Source organism: Sycon ciliatum, chromosome 10 (genome assembly GCF_964019385.1).
Source record: "Sycon ciliatum chromosome 10, ocSycCili1.1, whole genome shotgun sequence".
Lineage (NCBI taxonomy): Eukaryota > Metazoa > Porifera > Calcarea > Leucosolenida > Sycettidae > Sycon > Sycon ciliatum.
The window spans coordinates 3,918,078-3,925,690 of NC_088652.1; the positions used below are offsets into that span (position 1 = coordinate 3,918,078).

The window sequence follows — 7,613 nt, forward strand, 5'->3', positions numbered from 1 at the left end:
AAAATGGAACGACAAGAAAATAGATACTGTTGCTTTCCGGGGCGCTCATGAGACGACGGCAAAATAGGACTGAAACGATCGACAGTCTGCCTCGACGCAAAAGAAACTCTTCTAGGAGGAGCTCGACGTGCTGTAGAGTTTGCAGTATTCTGCTGGAAGAAGACAAGAGAACTAAACTCAGACTACAGCGTGGAGCTGAAGCACGAGCGAAGCAAAAGCTGAAGCAAAAGCTGAGCGAGTTCGAAGAAATGGGGAAACACAGGAAAATGAGTGGGCGACATGATCTTTAGCTCGCGAGCTCGAAGCTCGCGCTGAGACACGCGGTGGGCACGTGCGCCTACGGGTAGCGCGGCCGGCCACCATGTTTTCAAAATGGAGGTCGACGCTTTTGAAATCCGTGTAGACGATGGTGAGGGCTGAAGTTGTTCACCCTCCTTCAAGTCCTTGTAGAGGATATTATGACAACTAGTTGTATGGAGGAGTACTTTTCACCAGGGAGTTACGACTCCCTGCTTTTCACACTATCCTTTGCGTTCGCAAACTGAATTAGAGTGAAGAATTTTGGAGAGACCTGCCCTCACCTACACTGGCAAGAGCAATGTGCTCAAACAGATTGCAAAAGTGTGGATTCCGTGATTTCCGCGGATGATGGCAATTTTCCAAGGGGACAGGCCAAAGCACGAGGGGACTGAACTGTTACTTGAGCGAAGCCGCAGACAATCTTAGATAAAGGGGAGGGTGGAGTCGGGTCCGAGATTGACGAGAGCTCTGATACAGAAGGGCAACATTTGGGAGAGAAACAATAATAGGGACGGGGGTGGGGAGTCATCTAGTGCAAGGCCTTCACAGCCGGGGCGGCTGAGGCCGCCCCACTTTTTCGGCCGGTTTTTTGTTTTGTTTTTTGGAGCACATTACAACAAAGCGCGATGATCGTAAGCGCAAACGTGACAAATCCTTGTCCCCGATCGATATATCGTGGTTTGTTGCAGAAAAAAGTCTTTCATTGCAGTTACACTGAAATGGCACCAAATGCCTGGAAATGCTTGCAATTGGCTTCAATTTTGGAATTTTTTTCCCGGGGGGGGGGGGTAATGTTTGTCCCCGATCGAAGCGTCTTCTTGGTTTGTTGCAGAATCAAAAAGACTTTCATTGTAGTTACCGTACACTGAAATGGCACCAAATGCCCGGAAATGCTTGCAATTGGCTTCAATTTTTGAAATTTTTCCCCGGGGGACGACCCCCGAACCCCCTTTCATGGCCGCCCCACCTCCAAAGTCGATGCGACGGGCTTGTAAGTGCCATGTAAAACAGCTGGTACATGTACCAGGGAAGGCTAAAATACAAGCATACAAGCAGAAGGGGAGAAGGACAAACAGTCACGGAGAGAAGGAATTTGGCTTGCCTTTACTGTGTGCGGTCGTGTCAGGTGCCACTCTTCAGACTTCTACTTCTAGCAAGAGTCCATAATCCGGGTTATGGACTCTTGCTTCTAGGCAGAAGAGACCGTTCTTGTTATGTCCACCTATGTACATGGCGAAATAGTGGTAACCGCTAGCGGCTTGATATCGAAAGTGGTTGCTCCCCACACACCGGAACTCGCGCTTTTCTGCCCACTTGACTTGACACTCGACTCATTCACGACTGCCGCATGACCCAGACTGAGAGTACATGAGAAGTCCATCGAACCTTCCTGCAAACCTGCGAGAAAGCACCACTGCACTCCCTAGCTGCTCACTACACAGTCAGTTTTCGGGGAATTTCCCCCTCATCATGCAGTTGAGCTTGAGTAGGCTGAGTCGTGCCTACATTGTAATTATTTTGTAGGCTGAAGAGCACCACGATATATATAATTATACTGCTCTCCAGGTAGAAAATCACCAGGGATTCAGAGCTCCAGAGAGACGCTCAGTTTCCAGCGCGATAAACACCTCATGAGACCCCAGGCAGCTGCATGAGTCAGAGTCAAGACTCATGATGTGCTCCAAACAGACGCTGAGAGCTCAGCCAGTAGCTATTCACAACCGGCTGCCACCTCCAACAACTATTGTGTTTATTGCGCTGGAAAGGGAGCATCTCTGAAAGTATGTCACATTGTGTCCCTGGCCCTGGCAATGCCTGAATACCTGGAGAGCAGGGAGTCGTCAAATACCGGTATTTGACGACTCCCTGCTGGAGAGCACTATAAGTTATAACAGTGACGCCGCTATTCCCACAAAAATTGGCAACGAGTAGTAATGTTTCCACTGAACCGCACCTGAAGGCTTCCCTGCAGGCAGTCATCGAATCCTGGTTCTGAATACCTCCTGGGTGCTTTTATTAATTTTCTTTCTACGGAATGCACGCTCTGCACAGTGTATTACTGTACTCAGTGTACTGTATAGTGAAAAGATCTTCACCTTTACCATGTTTACCGGGATCGGAGCAACTGGTACACACCTGGCAAAACATTATGGCACACAATCCGCTGTGAATGCACACGGTGGAGACAGCATGCACGTACATGTACATGTAGTCGTGGGAGAGGTTCAAACGAACACCCTCTTCTCAGGGCTCTACACTCTTGGTAGGGCTACCATGCATCGGCATTCATGATCTGTTCTGTCAATGCCCTTGCTTGGTATGCTGCGCCGGGAGTGCTGTCTGCACTCGCGACAGTGGTTAGCAGCTGTTTTCCAGGGCCTTTGGTGCCAGAGGTCTCCAGACGGCACCCGCTATTCACATTCCAGTGTGCGAACAACTCAGGCCGACCGTTGGTTGGACATTATCCTCCGTAGCACGAACACCACCGCGGATCCGGGCTACCGTGTTACCTGCATCACCCATGCAAGGCAATGTTCAATGAGCACTGTGATGAAGCCGCAGGTCAAACAAAACAATACTTGAATTGGTGGTGGAGCACTGGTCAATCTCCTGGTATTAGCAGCCCACTGCCACGGAGTCTTGCTTGGATGCGATCCTTGCCACCACATCACATAATGTCGTGTACCGGTAAGTTGGAACCTGTCCTGTGATGATATTTTGCTGGAGTCGAATGTCACTACGACTATGAGTATACGGCCATGCTAGTATATTATCTTTCGGAACATCATAGCGTTTCAAAGTAGTAGTAATGAGAACCGGCACCCAAATCGAGGGGAGGCAGATTGGTTGGTTGGTTGGTATACGCTATAACCAGCCTCCCCGAATTCAAGCATTCTCTCTATCAGCATTTTCGCCGATATATTCATTACACTGACGGTATCCCAACTCCTTAATTACCATATTTTGTATGCCTCGATCTATTTCCTTAGCCTATCCTCGATTAACTGCTCCCTCTACATAAAGTTGTCATTCTTCTTGCAGGAGATCCCCTCGACAGGCCCAAAGCCTTTGGGAAATCCTTAAATATAATAAAATACAAAATACAAAAAAATGCATCATCATCATCATCATCATCATCATCATCTGCGTTGCCGAAAAAATAATAATAGTAAAATAAAATAATAAACGGCATTATGCAGCTGTGTAAGCAGTAGATGCACAGTGTGACTGCCAGGCATCTCTGTCAGATGCCAACTGGCAATTCTCATGCAGAGACATACCAGTCCACGAAACGATATTGGTTGGTATACAGTATTTTTTAATCATCAATCATCAGACACCCAATAATGCATGAATAGCGAGGTCCGATTATAACAATGATAGAACAGAAGCAGTGATGTAACGTTATGGAAGCGAGATTCCCTCGATTTAGGCTAAGGCATATGATGAATACATTTTTTAAAATTGGTAAAGTTACAGAGTATCACCTTCTCTGACGAGACTTGTTAAAGGCGAAACAGCTGTCAGGAGTAATTTCAGTGTACCAGTGGCCCCTCGTTGTTGGCATATTTCGCGTGTGTCGGCTGAGGAGCACATGGAGTAGAGGAGTGCTCGAGGAACATTGCATGCAGATTCAAATACAAACTGTTCCTTGAATTGATAGGTAGGACGGTCTCGCTGTTATTCCCCACCTTGGTTAGTAGGATCAGTCACTATGGATAAAACGTTTACTTGTTTTTTCCTCTCGCTGTTCTTTGCAGCTTGTCTCCCATCTGTAGCCACTACATCACGGTCCATCTCTCACGTGATGCTCCTATGCTTCTTGTCTGGACTGGCTGCAAACAGCACAGCTGCAGCAACCTCTGCTTCAGCACCCTCTGCTTCTGAAACCATCTCTGACGTCACCGCGACAACCAAAGTGGACGTGGGAAACGCTAGTAGTACTGAGGACCTGCCTACCACTGCAAGACCGGACAGCGAGGCACCAACCAGCTCCGCAGCACCACACAGCAACGGGGCTCACACAACACAAGAGGAGAAGGGTTGGTTTGCGAGTTCAGCAATCAACACCCCATCGCCCAACTCCAAGAAGCGAGGCAAGCATGGCCGGCGGACAAAGCCAAGGCGTGTTGCTGACACGCGGCACTCGCATGAAGTCCGGCTGCGCACTGCTGCCGCCATAGGTCTATCGTCTGTGACATTTCTTAGCATTATTCTAGCGATGTTTTGTGCCTGTGCGAACACTAGTACTAGGCAAGCATTGTGCCAAAAATGCAGACGTGGGCCTTTCGCTGCACACCGCCGACCTCGCCCGCCGCAGATGACACTGACGCCATCGTCCACTCAGCTACAGACGAGGCTACTGGATGAAGACCAGCTACCTGCTGAAGACGCGTGTCCAGTGTAGAAGCTGGGAGCTCGCCAGAGAGCATTACATTTTGTCTGATACTACATGCAGATAGAGAACGACAGGGAAGAGTGAGAGGAAGACATCAGAGACGCAAATTAACTGCCAGTTGACCAGCCTGAGAAAAGACACGCACACGAACAGAGAGACTGGTAAACACACAGAGCGGTCCGAGGAGAGAGAGAGAGAGAGAGAGAGAGAGAGAGAGAGAGAGAGAGAGAGAGAGAGAGAGAGAGAGAGAGAGAGAGAGAGAGAGAGAGAGAGAGTGGAGAGGGTGCATGTGGATGAGTGTGTAGGTGCGTGTGTACGTGTGTGCGCGCGGGTGTTCGTGAGTTAGGTTGCAACTGCGAGATGAGATAACTCTGCTGCTATTCTAAACACTGCATTTTTAAAACATTGAGGCCAGCTCTTGGCGCCTGATAATCGTCTTTGCGTGGTAACTGTGAGTCTGAGCTAGTGCAGTGTGTCGTATGTCGCCAGTGCATGCTGTGCTTTCTCCAGAAATGATTTCACTTGTCCAATTCTCTGAAAAGACGTACCCGTATCCCATAGTGAACGGGAAGGTGTACAGTAAAACCTGTCAGGGCGACCACTCGTATGAGGCGACCACCTGTCCCAGAAGACCACTGCAGCCAGGACCAGGGGATGCTATTTCCAGTCAAATGGCACTGGATAAGGAGACCACCTGGTTACAGAGACCACACTTTGAAAGTCCCTTCAGCAGTCTTCTTCGACAGGTTTCGCTGTCCTTAGTATCCGAAGCAAGGTTCTGGCCAAAGAAATCCGACCCATGAACCGAAAGCGGCGCCCCTGTGGCCTTCGGATTGGCTTTTTGACCATGCATGATGCAATTGAGATGGAAACACCGGGCTGCGTTTGACTCCCGGGTCGGATTTTAAGTTGGAGAAGAATGGACTTCTCTTTTATGCCGGGACATTGTCCGTAATAAGCAGTATACGTATTATCAGAGTGTGCACTACGAAGAGGTGAGGTCCATTGTATTTTAGTACTAAGTAAAGCATCAACCGGATGTATAACGGGATGCGGCCATTGTGGTCAGGGAATATCGCGTTAGCAGCTTGCTGCCAAACGCGCCAAGAGCCCCTTTCCGAGGCTTTCGTAGCACAACATGCATGACATGTAGTTCGAGTTTGCTCTGGCGGAGGACTGCTTAGCTGCACGGTCATGTACATACTCGGTATACGGGCAATCACAGAACATGATTTCACTGGCCTGACCGCGGCAACAACTGCAAAGCAAAACAAAACAAAGTGTACAGTACATACTCGGTAGAGTGCTGGAGATCTGCTCTGCAGACGACCCGTGTGATTCACTGATTGTGGCCGAGCTATATTTAGAAGCGATCTTGAGGCGATGCCGGCGCGGTATTGATTCTACTGAAGCTACCAAGTGTAGTAGTTCTACATAACTGCCCGTGAAAAATGTACTCTTTGTGGCACTATTCAGCAGCTTGGTTCGCTTGTGGAAAGCAGAGGACGGAGCTCAGCTGCAGTGCTGAGGCGGATAGCAAGAGTACTGTGTTGTTCATGGACCACTATCGTCTCTCTGCCGCCGGTGCGAGCAATATCGGAAAGCATGTCGATGATTGTGGTGTAATGATTAGGAGATTTTGGAAACTGACGGACACCGCTAGCTCCTGACCCCTGAACTCCGAGAAATGGCCAAATACTAGAGCCAGGCAACCGTGTGATCAATGTTCGAACATTTCAGGACAAGACGGGAGTAGTGATATCATTCGCCCCGCTTCTTGGCTGCCGGAGTTTCGACGAAGCAGAAGAGGAGATCTTATCTTGATGCAGTTCTGTTCGCGAAGCGCTGCTGTAACATTCTGGATGTAGCAAATGCCTTGATTCGCAACCCCGAGCTAGCGTTGCAAATGCGAGCTCTGGCAACCCAGCTGAACCGGAATCCGAATCTAACCTCCACACTCACTTCTAGCATTTGTGCTCGAACTTGTAAATAGCTTGTAAAATAGCTTTGAAATAGCTTTGAACTTTGAAAGTGTGCCCTCGGGGACCATCAGAGTGGTTTAGCTGCTGTTTCGGTCACGCAGTGTGCACTGGGCTGGGGAATAACGCTCCGAGGTGTGTTCAGATTCGTGCACACAGACGGTGTTAGAGCTCGAACGGATCTGGACAACAGTGGATACCTGGATCTTGTCACTGTTTTTGCCATCGACACCTCCATCCTGTTCTCATCGTCCGTCTACTTGACTGACTAGCTTGGGGAACTTGGCCCTCGCCACCTCCAGCCTTGGTGATTTGCCTTCTCCAGGCTGCATTTTGGTCACACCCGAGATTGCTCTTCCAGATCTGGTGATGGCGCGGATACGAAGTCTCCCTGGCCAGCTGATACCCGGTCGGAGAAGGATCACCGCCATCTCATATCTTCCAAGTTTAGGTACGTATAACAGTTCTCTCCCCAAATGTTCCCTTTTCAACACCATAATTGCTGTGTAGATTCAGTATAAGGGGCCAGCCACATTATTTTTCATCGATCTATCCACAAAGGAAAAAAGGTTCGTTTTCGGGTTGATCGAGGAAAGTCTCGTTTCGAAAAATATTGACCGCGGAAATGTCAATCCACTCTGGCTCTCTAGAAAGTAACCTCTTGTTGCTGTTGTGGGGAATGAACGTGGTCGGCCGCAGAGCGCAAATGTGGTGGTAATGAAGTGGATACTCTGGCTCTCAAGTCAACAATAACCAGGGTGTCATATGTGTACGTTAAAACTTAAAGCGCTCTATTTTTCGTTACGTGAAAATTATCGATAACGCCGCATGGCCTTTAAGTACACTAGAGACCCTAACATATTATGCACCTACATGTATGTATGTATAGAAACGTATAGAGAAACATGGACTAGGCACCAAATCAACACATTACT

At 48.7% G+C, this 7,613-nt stretch overlaps 1 long non-coding RNA gene across 1 annotated transcript; it reads left to right on the forward strand.

The window, feature by feature from the left end:
- The first annotated feature begins 2,624 nt into the window (after nucleotides 1-2,624).
- Nucleotides 2,625-5,131, forward strand: LOC135826010 (uncharacterized). The gene is made up of 2 exons (XR_010555191.1): nucleotides 2,625-2,988; nucleotides 4,062-5,131. It is a non-coding gene; the product is annotated as an uncharacterized LOC135826010 (long non-coding RNA).
- Nucleotides 5,132-7,613: the final 2,482 nt, after the last annotated feature.